The sequence below is a fragment of the Talpa occidentalis genome, unplaced genomic scaffold (genome assembly GCF_014898055.3).
Source record: "Talpa occidentalis isolate TD23 unplaced genomic scaffold, MPIMG_talOcc4v2.1 talOcc4.15, whole genome shotgun sequence".
Classification (NCBI taxonomy): domain Eukaryota; kingdom Metazoa; phylum Chordata; class Mammalia; order Eulipotyphla; family Talpidae; genus Talpa; species Talpa occidentalis.
In genome coordinates, this window is record NW_023601543.1 from 68,760,677 (window position 1) to 68,774,458 (window position 13,782).

The window sequence follows — 13,782 nt, forward strand, 5'->3', positions numbered from 1 at the left end:
TAGATCACTCCCATCTTCTGTTTACATAATTTATTATACTTAGTATTCAAATCACCTCAGAAAAAGAGGAATCAGAGACATCTACCAACTATTAATAGACAAAATATGGAAATAACATGTATCACACCTGCTTATAATACCTTGGACATAACTAGTCTACATATAATTGCAGAAAAACTAGGAAATATTAGGAAGCCTCTGGAATATTTGATCAACTATTCCAGTAAAGGTTGGATTAAGCAGGTATTTGTTGCAAGAATGAAATCATTTTCTAACATTTTAATATGAAAGCATTTTATTTATTTTTTTAATATCTATCTATTTATTTATTTATTTATTTATTTATACAAGCACAGGGTACAGTCAGAAGTGTGGGAGGGTGAGAGAATTCACCAGAGCCAGAGCTGGGAATGGAACAGGCAGACTGACGAAGTACACTGCTGAGGGGAGCAGCGGGCGGCAGGAGAGGTCTGCACGCCATGTGGGACTCTCGCCCAGTAGCCAGGAATCGAATCTGTGCTGCAGAGGCTGCGGGCAGCTTCGCAACCCAGCACTCAACCGCTGCGCCACTGGGGAGTCCCACATGAAAGCATTTTAAAAGTATTAAGGGCCTTTAGGGTTCATCATCCCCATTATATATTTCAATGAACTTTTTCACAAGAGTAAAATTCCTAATGATTTTAAATGCATATACTGTGTGTTTTGTTATAGATATGGAAATGCTTATTTCTAAAATGTGTTCTCTTAAAATTTTATAGATGACATTTAAAATTCCTACCATAAAAATTATATAACAGGGCAGAAGAAGAATCATGAAAAGAAAAAAAGGAAAACTATTAAATTGATTTAAAGTTTCCTTCTCAACTGACACATTTCTTACGATAATTACGACCAAAGTGACTATGAAGAACTTTTCCTATGCAAAGGAAACATGGTAGAATATAATCTGTTGGTGGCTTAATTTAAGGATAGTGTCCTACTGACACTCCTAAATAGTCACTTCAAAATTTAATCAACTGGTCATCTAAATGCAATTACATGGTATATTTCCTCAGAATTTATCATCTAATTTACTTACCATTTTTTGTAGAATTTGGAAATAATAAGGTCAGTTCTATTATAGTGCAGATTAATTAAAAACTGGTCATATTTGATTTTTTTATTTTTAATCAGTATTTTAACTAGAGAGGAACCAAAATTACATATTTTTATAAAAGTAGAAAGGGCAATGGAATTTCTTCTGTAGCCCCAATTCTCCTCTCCCTGTTCCCCCAGAGGATTGTAGTTTTTAGAAGAATATTCAGATAATCTTTGATTGAATGACCTTGCCATTCCTAAGAATGTCAAAATAGATATCTATGTGGTATTGAGAATGTGAAGAGACTGAAATGATTTCTGAGCACCTGTTCTCCTACTCCTGTCAAAGGCAGTGCTGTGTGAGGGAAAAAAAGCGATGTGATAAAATCTAGGATATAATTTTGAGTTTTTAATTTAATTCAATAAGTTCTGAGTACTATATGGAGGAAGTAGTGACAAAAGCTTTAGGGATGCAGTCATTGGAAATTGACTCTGCACTAAGGAATCTTATCTACAATGAGAAAGGACAGAAGTATATAAGGAATTATAGTAGAAGGTATAGTACTCAATATAGGAAGAGTACACACAAATGATTGACTAGGGGAAGGAATGTGTGGACTCAAAATTCGTATCAATTATTGTACAGAAACCTGGCAGATGATCTTGAAGAACGATTATAATGTCACTAAACAAAAAGTAGAGAAGAAGAAATATCAGAAAAATAGCAAATTGCCCACTTTATGCATTGACTGGGTTTGGTGGGGAGTACAATGGCTTCCATATATAATATATCTATATATATATAAATTAAAAACTGGTGTGTATATATATATATATATATATATATATATCTTCATTGTTAATGAGTACTTGTTAATTCATACTTTAAGTTTAAACATCTAGTCTTAGTTCCTGCAGCTAGTTATAAAATTTATTGTTATTGCTATCTATTGGCATTCTTATTTTTTATTTTTTTAATTTATGCATTGTTATGGAAGTACCAGCGTTCCATATCCTTTCCAGTGTTTTTGACAATATAGGCTATCCCCCCTCAAGTATACTCAGTGTAGTACTGCCATCACCAAGGCACATATATTTCTCCATCATAGTCCATGCTGTTCTTCCCTGCTTTCTCACCTCTCTTCCTCCTCTTCCCTTTTGGAAAGCTGCAGCTATATGGTGAGGTTTCCAGGGTTGTTTTAAAGTTTGTCTTTGTCCAATCCTTTATTTGGGTTTTCTATATGCCATGTATAAATGTCATCATGTGGTATTTCTCTTTCTCTTTCTGGCTTATTTCACATGACAGAATCCTTTACAATGCCATTTATGTTGCTACAAATGGTATGAGTTTATTTAATTGCTGGGTAGAATTCCATTGGGTATATATACTACATCTTTTTCGATCCACTCATATATTTTGGGGCAATTAGATTATATCCATAGCTTGGCTATTGTAGGTAGTGCTGCTATAGGTGTGCAGGTTTCCTTTCAAATTTGTGTTTTTGTATCTTGGAGGTATATATCCAAGAGTGGATATATATTGCTGGATTGTGTGGCAGATCTATTTTTAGTCTTTTGAGAAACCTCCATATTGCTTTCCATAGAGGTTGGACCAGTCTCCATTCCCACCAACAGTGTAAGAGCATTTATCTTTCTCCACATCCTGACCAACACTTTGTTTATGGTCTTTTTGTATGGACCATTCTCACAGGTATGAGATAGCATCTCATTGTGGTTTCAATTTGCATTTCTCTGGTGATAAGTGATTGTGGACTTCTAGTGAGTCCTGGACCTGGGATGTGACGGTGAGGGAAATCAGACATGGGGGACTGTCCTGTCCAGCATGCAGTCAATCTTTATTGTCTTAGTGCTCATTATATACTATTTTAATTGCAGCAGGTGTAACATCAAAGCATACCATATAATGATCAAAGCATACCGTATGAATGATCGGTCTACTTTCTTAATATTATCTATTTACTTCAGACAGTAGGGTACCAGGTGGTTAGTTCTCACGCACATAATCTTATCACCCCCTAGCTAGAGCTTGGGAAGTTCACTCATTTTTTTTGTTATTCTAAGACAGTGGGGATGTAGAGGCCTGATTCCACACAGGTCACTTTCTGGGCACTCAACACCAAGTCCTGTCACTCAGAGGTTTTCCTGCCAGACGCATGTGTTTTCACATGCCTTAGGGACTCAGGTCAAGGCCATTCTGCTCACTGTGTGGGGTCTCTCCCAACAAGTGATGATGAACATTTTTTCACGTGCTGTTGGTCATATGTCTTTTTTTAAGAAGTGTATTCAGCTCCTTTGCCCATTTTTTATTGGGTTACTTATTTTCTTCTTGTTGAATAGTATTCTTTGCATATCTTTGCTATCAGTCCCTTGACAGATATATGGTGTACAATTATTTTATACCACTCAGTAATGTGTCTGTTTTAGTTGCAGTCTCTCTCATTGTGCAGAAGCTGTTTAACTTGGTGGTAGTCCCAAGTATTCATGTTCTCTTTTGTTTTCCTTGCAGAGAGATCAGACAAATCTGCAAAGAGATCTCTGAAGCTTATGTCATGGAGTGTTTTAACCATGTTTTCTTCCATGTATTTCATGGTTTTAGGTGTCACATCCAAGTCTTTTATCTGTTTTGAGTTGATTTTTTTTTGAATGGTGTGAGACTGTGGTCTAGTTGCACTTCTTTGCATGTGACAGTCCTCATTTCCCAGTACCATTTATTGAAGAAGCTTTCCTTATTCCAATGTATATTTATTACTCATTTGTCATTAAAAAAAGCTGTCCATATATGTATAGGTTTATTTCTGGGTTTTCAATCCTATTCCATTGATCTGTGTGTCTGTTTTTTGTTCCAATACTAGGCCGTTTCAATTGTTATGACTTTGTAGTCTAATTTGAAGTCTGAATGTCTCGTAGTCTCTCTTTATTTACTAAAGGACAGCCTTATTGCCTCAGTCAAAATGCCTCAAGATCTAACTACTTTCTTTTTTTGTTCTTTTTGGTAGCAAATTTAATTAATTAATTACTGAGGTGACATTTGTTTACAGTGTTGTATGTCATTTAGAGTTATAGGATTTCCTCTCTTCAGGTGTTACCATACCAAACCTAACACCAAAACACCCATCATCTTCCAAAATAGTCCATTTTCCTCCCTCCCCACTTTATTTTTACCCATATCACCCCCCCTATTCCTCCTCTCTAGCCTTAGTTCTAAAGTCAGATTTCTAGGGTTTGCTATTGCTTTGGCTTTATCTGGCCCTTTGTTTGGTTTCTCTATATTCCACATATAAGTGACATCATCCAAAATTTCTCTTTCCCCTTCTAACTTTTTTTTTTAAAGATTTATTTATTTATTTATACAAGCACTGGGCATAGTCAGAAGTGCAGGAGGGTGAGAGAATTCACCTGAGTCAGAGCAGGGAGCAGCACAGGCAGACTGACGAAGTACACTGGCTGAGGGGAGCAGCGGGCGGCAGGAGTGGTCTGCATGCCATGTGGGACCCTTGCCTGGTGGCCGGGGATTGAACTGGCGCTGCAGAGGCTGCAGGCAGCTTCGCAACACAGTGCTCAACCGCTGCGTCACCAGGGGAGGCCCGCCCCTTCTAACTTTTTTCACTTTGCATAACCCCCTTCAGTGCCATCCATGTTTTTTATATGGGAAGAATTTATCTTTTTTGATTGTTGGGTAGTATTCCATTGTGTGTATACACCGCATCTTCTTTATCCAGTCATCTATTTTGGGGCACTTAGATTGTTTCCATAGCTTCGCTATTATAAATTGTGCTCCAATGAACACAGGGGTGCATATGTCCCTTGGACTTAGTGTTTTAGTATTCTTCAGGTAGATATCTAAGGGTGGAATTGCTTAATTGTATGACGTTTATATTTTTAATATTTTGAGAAGAACCCATACTGTTTTCCATAGGAGCTGTACCTGTGTACATCACCAACAACAGTGTATAAGAGTTCCTTTTTCTCCACATCCTCACCAACACTCATTGTTTCTGGCAATTTTGGTATGGGCCATTCTCACAGCTGTGAGGTGGTATCTCATTGTGGTTTTGATTTGCATTTCCCTGATGATAAGTGATGATGAGCATTTTTTCACATGCCTGTTTGCCATCTGTATGTCTTCTTTGGAGAAATGTCTATTTAGCTCTTCTGCCCGTGTTGTGATTGGGTTATTTGTCTTCCTTTTGTTGAGCTGTATGAGTCCTTTGTAGATCTTGGATATCAGCCCCTTTTCAGATGTATGGTGTGAACATATTTTCTCCCATTCAGTAGGGTGTCTTTTTGTTTTAGTCACAGTTCTTTTGCTGTGCAGAAACTTTTTAGTTTGATCTAGTCTCAATTATTTATATTCTTTTGTCTTTTTTTTTTTTGCCATTGAATATGAATCCCTAAAGACATTGCTGAGGCCTATGTTGTAACCTTCTGTGTGACCTTATTTAACATCACAAACTAGACAAGATGCTAAATTCAGTGAGCAAATTTTATCTTCAGTTCAATTGCAGTAACTACTTGAGTTTGCATTGTATGCTGGGTGGTTAAGAAGTCCAAAAATAATAGGGATGGTCACTGCTCTTGAGACTTAGCAGTATATATCTTTATACTGTTTGAAATGATTAGGACAGGCAGCATACAAGAGAGGAAGACTCCAAAGGCTTCAGTTTCAGACCTAGTACCAAATCTTGATTCTAATTCTATCTTATTGTTTGCCCATGGACAAGTAACCTAGCAACATATTTTCAAATAACCTGATTGAATCCAAGTTTTCTCATCTTTAAAATTATTTTTTTAATATTTTTTAACAGTGTTTTTGTATTTCTACTTCCTTTAGATCCTCAGCATTTATTTGCAGGGTTGTTTCTGTTCCTTCAAATATGGAGCACAAAACTGCACAAAATATATCCATAATGTCAACTAATAATTGCATGAGAGGACCTCCCTGGTGGTGCAAGGGGTTAAGCACCGCACTATGAAGCAATCTGCAGCCTCTGTAGCACGAGTTTGATCCCCAACTGGCCAGAGAGAAACCCACATGGCAAAGCAGACCTCTCCTGTCTCGCCCACTGCTCCCCTCAGAAGTCTATTTCAGTCAGTCTGCCTGTTCTGCTCCCTGCTCTGTCTCTGGTGAATCCTCTCACCCCCCGCTCTCTGGCCTGTACCCCAGCTCCAGTATGCATAAATAAATAAATCTTTAAAAAATTGCATGAGAAACATGAGTGGAGAAATAGAGCAACAGCAGAACTATGAGTGTGTTCAGTCAATGGTGATTTATAAGGTTTGAGTAGGGAATACGATATAAATATCAACATGAATACATGCCCACATCGAATATTTTGAAATAAACTAAAATGAATGTAAAGTGTAAAATTGCAGAACAGACTGTTTACTTTTAATTTTATATATTAGAATTTTCTGTTCTTTTAGAAAAGCAATCCAAAATCATGATAAATTATGGTAATACGGGCATGAAACTGAGATGGTACACAGTTAATATCCTAGAGGTACTCCAACACTTTTTTTTCCTTCTGGATAACAGTATCAGAAATGAACGTGGCATGGGGGACCCCACATTTTGATGGTCTCTATTGCTGTTGGCCACAGACAGGTTAAGCATGAGTTCTGATGCTAGTTCTTTCCCTCCTACTCTAGTCCCTCCTAGTATGCAGAGAGCCTTCCTTGAGGCTGCATTTGCAAACTGATAATATAGGGAACTCATAAAAGCCTAGATGACAGACAGAGTAGTGAATAATTGTAGTGAAAACAAGTAATAGATAGTATTCCAGAAAGGAAATCCACTTGTGGAATTTGTGTATCAGTTGTGCTGTATCTGACTTTTAGTGCTTTCCTGGGATTATATGTGTGAACAGAAACTTAAACACCATCAAGTATGTGTCCTGTCTTCTGGATCCTCTGTGGATGTGCATAATGACTATACTTAGACTCTACACTAGATCTCCAAAACTTAAGATATTGTATTTTGTGTGCTCTATACTATGAAGCAAAACCACCCTACAGCTCAAGTTCCTTGGCATGTATCCTCAGCTCTGAACATGCCAAATGGTTAGACATTCTTGTCTAGAACATTTGCTGCAGTTTTTATAGAAATCACAATTTATTTATCTTGGTTTCCTCATGGTTTCAAATGCATGCCTCTAATGATATCATTCCATTTTATTCTGTCTTCAGTGAACATCTAAAACACTTGGTTCATCTCAATCCTCCATACGATTTCATGAATTTTAGAATGTTCTTTAGTCATTAAACTACATGGTTTCTTGGGCCTCCCCGGTGGCGCAGCGGTTGAGCGCTGGGTTGCGAAGCTGCCCGCAGCCTCTGAGGCGCCGGTTCGATCCCCGGCTTCTCCCCGGCCACCAGAGGAGGGTCCCACATGGCGCGCAGACCTCTCCTGCCGCCCGCTGCTCCCCTCAGCAGTGTACTTCGGTCCTTCTGCCTGCCTGCTCTGCTCCCCACTCTGGCTCTGGTGAATTCTCTCACCCTCCCGCGCTTCTGACTGTACCCAGTGCATGTATAAAAACAAAAACAAACAAACAAATAAATAAATAAACAAACAAACATGCCTCTATTTAAAAAAAAAAAAAAAAAAAACTACATGGTTTCTTTTTCACATCAAATGAAAATAGTTCCTAATGAACAAGGCTTAAAGGTTAGAGAATTTCTTTGTCATACTTATTTGTAGCTATTTTTCATGTATATTGACAGATATATACGGATGTATGTGTGTGTGCTTTAAAATAATTTTAAGATGAATCATTTCAAATTCTGTTTCTTCAGAATTTTGCTTCCAGCAAAGTGATTCTTTGAAATATACTTTAAGTGTAATCACAAGTGGAAATGCAGGCTATCAAATCAGAGAGGCTTTCCCCAATGGATTTATTTTGGGTAGTTAGCTTTCTAGAATCTTCTTGCTTTTCAAGTCTCTGTTGTGACTGATTATGCTTTCAGCCCAAAATAGCAACTCAAAATATTCAGGTTTTAGTCACTTCTCAATTTTACATTGTAGACTCTGACACCCACTCATTATGTACAGCTCATGCTGATTTGGGGCTTTCAGTTTTTGTTAATATAGATGCCCATCACTGGTAAAACAAGTGTCTTTAAAACTTTGGAGATATGACTTTGTCTGAAAATCTGCAAAGTAATTGTTTATCATTAATAAAGAAATCATTAAATTCAGGTATATATTGCATGAGAGAATGTTGGCAATTTACATTAAAACTGCTCTAAGTTGACTGATACTGTATTAAAAAGTGAATAAGAATGTGGCCTAAATTTAAAGCAAGAATTTCAGTCTTTAGGTACTGAGAAAATGTGTACTTGGGTTGACATACATACTCCTTATTTGAGGTTTTTTCCCACTTCATATTTCTCCAGGTATTTTCCTTGAATACACAAATCTCTGATTTCTAAGATAGATTTTTCTTAAAGTTCACAAATATATATAATTTACTTAGTGATATAAAAGTCCTGAAAATATGAGAAGCCATGTAAAAATTACATGAACATTTACTTCTAAGGCAGTAATCCTCAAATTTAGTATGTATTGGATTTGCCTGTATGGCTTATTAACAGAATATTTGGTCCCATTTCCACAGTCTCTGATTCAGTAGGTGGGACAGAACCTGAGCTTTTACATTTATAATCAGTTTCTGAGTGCTGCTAATGGGGTTGGTCCAGAGACTCCACCTTGACAGTCATCTTCTAGGACATCTCACTCAAGTGTCTCCCCTTAGTTCAATCCTGTATTATTCTCACTTGGGTAACTGCAGTAGCTTTCAACCTTATTGCTTCTAGTTTTACCCATTTTCAGCCAGTTACCTAAGAGATTCTTCTAAACATTTCTGAGTATATCTGTGTAATGGTTTCTTGTCAGCTTTAAAAAAAAAATTAAATTCTTAAGCTTGGCCCTTAACTTGGCCCTTGAAGCTCAGCTTATCTAGTCTTTGGTTCCCTGATCTACCTCATTTCCCCCTGATGTTTAACCATTTTCCCTTGGTTAGCTCTCTTCCAAGTTTGCTGACCTTGATTTTTCTTGACAAACTATGGCAAGCATATTCTTTCTCAGGATTTTGCACATTTTTTTTCTTTTTTCTAGAATGTTCACCCTTCCCTCCCCCACAGATATTTGCATGGCTTCCTCTTTCATTTCATTTAGATGACTCCCCATACAGGCATCTCTGACCACGCTATCTAACATAACTGTTATTTAGACATAACTGGCTACTTGGCTCTTATATTTTTTTAAGATTCATTTATGCATACAAGAACTGGGGTACAGGCCAGAGATGCAGGGGGTGAGACGATCCACCAGAGACAGAGTGGGGAACAGAACAGTCAGACTGACTGAAATACACTGCTGAGGGGAGCAGCGGGCCAAACAGGAGAGGTCTACTGTGCCATGTGTGTTTCTCTCTGGCCATCTGGGGATTGAACTCGTGCTGCAGAGGCTGTGGATTGCTTCATAGTATGGTGCTTAACCCCTTGCACCACCTGGGAGGCCCACTGGCTCTTACATTTTAATTTGTAATGTGGCTCCCTATTCCAAAAAGCAAGCTCTTTGAGGGTATGAAATTTGTTTTGTTCATTGTTATAACCATAGTACTAAAACAGTTTCTGGCACATAGGAGATATTCAAGAAATATATATTGAATGAATAAATATATTGAATGGATACATGAGAAATTGACGGAGGGATATCCCCTTCACTGCCCATCTTTCTCGTAATAGCCTAAATAATTATCCACAAATTACCATATTTCTTTTCCCACCTTGTTCATCAGTACTCTTTGCTTATGCAGAATTCCTCTCAATTTTCCTCTATACATCTTACCTCCAACTCTACTTTTTGTGATAATCAAATTTTTGTCAATTTAAAAAGTTTACACACATACAAAATTGAGTGCCTCTGACTTTCATTTCAGGATCACTGATTCTTAAATTATGTATCCTTGTCTTATTTTTTGTTTTCACATTTAAAGTTCTGTAGCATTTCAACTTGACATGCTGCTCTTTAGATGCTTAGATATGATCTGTTGATATACATTGAACATTAAATGAGAGGCTAAGGTTTGATCTTTTTGTGTAAGAATGACTTGGTTCCAGAGCTGGAAAGATATTAGTAAATGTTACTCTGTAACTATTTATTTAGAACATGGCTTCTTTTGCATGATTTCCTCTTGATCACTGCTTTTATCAAGGAGTGTTTTCCAAACAGTGAGACCATATTGCAACATGTTGATCTAAAAATGCTTTGAATTATGTTTTTGGATGTAATTCCATAAGGGAAAAATCAGGCAATTTGATAATGAGATTTATAGAATCAAGATCTAGAATTATAAAATCAACATTTAAATGGTTTTCTTTTGAGTTAAAAGACATTTTACTTCAACCAATTGTCAAGACATGTATTTTCTCAACCAAATGCTTTGATTTGTGAATTGTTCTTCCTTCTCTTTCCAAATCTTACTTGGTAATTTAATCTACTTTTTTTCTGTAAACACAGTCAAATCTCTGACTTTGATGTCTTTCACAACTCAAGTCTCACACTCCCTAGTGGCTGTTTCCCTAAGAATGTCCAGCTAATACATCAAATTCTAGACAAAACTTATCCTTTTATCAAAATTTTCTTATGTTCATGACCTTGTTTTTGGTAAGGGCACAATTACCCTTTTTTCCCCATATACGTAGCATTAGAGAGATATAAGAAAGACATGCAGATGTAAATATTGGGATATATTAAAGCATATTTGAGCAAATATGTGTATATATATAAAATTTGTGACATATGATGTTTATGTATTTCTTGTAGCATCATTAAAATCATCCAAAATTTTCATAAAAAATCAAAAATTAAAAACTATGAACTTGAGGTATAACTGATAATGAAAATTCAGTGAACTCATCTTTATCTAATACTTTTTGTTCACATTGACATGTGCACAACATCATATTACAGAAGGCCATAGGATCTCACTATTGTTGGCTAATATTCTTCACCATAACCAATATCATCAACCTGTATTATTTTTTCAAAATCTTTCAAAGAGTCCTACATAGTCACATAGATAATTTCATATATAATCCCCCATTCCTGGTTAATTATATTCCCTGAAATAAAAGCTCTATTTCCGAAAAGCAGATGTAATTGTGTCAACCTTCTGCTCAATAACCTTCAATGACTCCCCACTGCCTATAGTATTAAGTAAAATTTTCTGTTTTGATATTTAATGCCTCCATAAACCTGAACTTCCATCTTTATGCCTCTGAACTCCACTTGACACTTTCTCTCTAAACTATTTGAAATGAACTACATCCAGGCCCCTCCAGTTCACTATTATAGGTTAATATTTCAGAGTTTGTGTGTGTATGTGTGTTATTCCCTCAGAGTAGATGATTATTTTCAAACTTCTCTTTAAAAGAGAAGATAAAAAGTTATCACCTCCTTAAAATTATCATCCCTCCTGCAAGACCCTTCTAAATGCAACCTTTAACATGAAATCTATTTTCATTTCATCTTGTCCAGATAGATATAGACTTCCCTTTCCTTTGAACCACCATAACTCTTTGTCTGATGATCTACACTAGCAATTTATTTCTGTATTCCATATATATGTATGTATGTGTATAGTATATATACATATATATGTATATATATATATGAATATATGCATGCTATATTTTCCTATATTATTATTCTTCACTATACCACAAACACTTAGAAATAGTGATGATGTCTTTTTTTTAAACCTTATTTCCTGGAATATGATGTTTAAGCTTTGGATTAGGTTTCAAGCATAGTATAAATTAACATTTGGTGGACATGGAGTGTATCCCAGTCAAACTTTTTTGATACCACAATTGAAAATTAATAGTTATATATTATGTCCTGATTTTTTCATTGTAAAAAAGCAAAAGGCTAAGATAATTTCTGCCAGTTGCTATGCACATATAGCCACATATTCATGTTTTCCCTAGACATATTGGTCTTGTTCATTTAGCCAGTATAGTTTGGTCCAGTGATCCCAGTGTCCAATATGGAATATTGGATTAGCATGAACTGACTGAAGTGCTAACTATTCAGAATCAGAATGATGCAGAACAGATGGAAGATCCAATATCATGGAGCATATAACACCTGTGAATTATATCCAGATCAGTTACCGATCAGATTCTGGGCTCCATTCAAGGTGTTGACTTTGATCTTTCTCCAATTGTAAATGTTTCATCCAAAACAACAGCTATCTTGGCACAACATTTTTTCAGTAGTTGCCCAGGGCAAAAACAACAGGGTTCCCCAGACTAGAACTAAAGCTCATCGTAGCTCTGCTAGTGAGAGAAGCCCTCAAATTCAAAGACTTAATATCCTAATATTATAGTTTAAATATTTGTTTTATTATAACTTTTTTGTTACAATAAATGTGTGTATGATAATTATCTGTGACAGATTAACATTTACCATTGGTTCAAAATGCATGATTCTTTTGACAGGAGCCATAAATAATCCAAACAGAAGCTAAAATAAGAGCCTACCTCTGTAAAGAATCTTTATCTTGGGCAAGCTTATTCTTGATTTCTTTCATCGTCTTGGTAAGACAACCTTGTCATATGTATTGTGAGGTACACATGGTGTCCATATTGAATACTTACCGAAAGATCTGTGCTGAAAATAATTTGTGCAATTTAACTGTGTTGTTAGATGACTTTTTGAGAGTGTTACATCTATTTCTAACATTGTTTCAGTGCATATGACTGTATAACTGAGGGCAGAGGTAACTTGTAGAACCTCATTTTCTCATTATCCAAGTGTCTGAATTTTGGAGGCCCGTATTTGAAAGAAAACAACACAGTTGTGGAAACACTGTGGATGCAACATGTGCCACCTTGGTGATTGTTCAAGCCAATTTGGCTGACATGGCAGACCTGGCAGTCATGTTTCTCTCCCTCACATTTCCATGTGGGATTCCTTTTTGAGCCAGCATGCATGAAGCTTCCAACCTGATTCACTTTTTGGAACTTAAAGCAGTTAAGTTCCTGGGTCAGCTCATAAAAGGCTATGTAGCTATAATGTAGCTGAACTTTACTACAGAGAGTACTAATTTTGTATCTGCTTTCCAGATGATCTGATTGGTATGGGGACTAGGGGTGGAGGAAGCAGTGGGAGAAAACTCTAAGAATTACCAAATCTATTTAAAGACATACCCTCAAAACCTACTCAAAATGCCACTCTGATTTCCTCTGTATTTTTAAAGGTTTTTGCCTTATTTTGCATATTATACAGAGACCTCTTATACCTCTCAAATGTTTCATTGCTAAAAGTTTCATGGAACCATGATGAATAGTTCTTTTCCATGATGTTGGGGATAAAGCTGGGCTTTTAAGTCTGCACCTGCGTATTCTTATAGCTTCTCAGAGTCCTACAGACAATGATTGAGGAGACAGACCGTGCAGGAAACATCTACTGTACTAAAATTTTACATGTAAGAAAAATTATAAATATGATCCAAATCTTTTCATTTTTTTATTAGGAAAAATGTAGAAACTTTGTGGGTGTGGCTGAAGCTTTTATGTTGTGGTTATGACCTTTGTAAGATCACTGAATACAATAATTAATCTGACATAGCTATGTTTCTTTCCATCCATATTTTCCATGTTTCCTCTTCTTTCAAT

At 36.3% G+C, this 13,782-nt stretch overlaps 1 non-coding gene across 1 annotated transcript; it reads left to right on the forward strand.

Moving 5' to 3' along the window:
- The first annotated feature begins 13,377 nt into the window (after positions 1-13,377).
- On the forward strand, positions 13,378-13,572 carry LOC119246818 (small nucleolar RNA SNORA73 family). The gene has a single exon (XR_005125571.1). It is a non-coding gene; the product is annotated as a small nucleolar RNA SNORA73 family (small nucleolar RNA).
- Positions 13,573-13,782: the final 210 nt, after the last annotated feature.